Source organism: Gekko japonicus, unplaced genomic scaffold (assembly GCF_001447785.1).
Source record: "Gekko japonicus isolate JY-2015 unplaced genomic scaffold, Gekko_japonicus_V1.1 scaffold4291, whole genome shotgun sequence".
NCBI lineage: Eukaryota > Metazoa > Chordata > Lepidosauria > Squamata > Gekkonidae > Gekko > Gekko japonicus.
The window spans coordinates 25,831-26,079 of NW_015165374.1; positions in this window are offsets into that span (position 1 = coordinate 25,831).

Here is a 249-nt window from a genome sequence, read left to right on the forward strand (position 1 = left end):
GTTTTCTTTTCCGCTTCTATAGTTACTGCAGGTTGGATATCAACAGGTGACTCCTTAACACAACAAGCCTGTTGTTCCACAGCACTCTTGTGTTTCCTGCACCAATTCCTCCTCATTATCCATAGCCGGCTATACACTCTGCGGTTTTTCTGATAAATTGGCACAAGCAATCTCAAACCATTTTTGTATTCCATCTCTCAATAACTTCAAAAATTGTTCCACAGTTAATTCTCCCACTTACATATTATC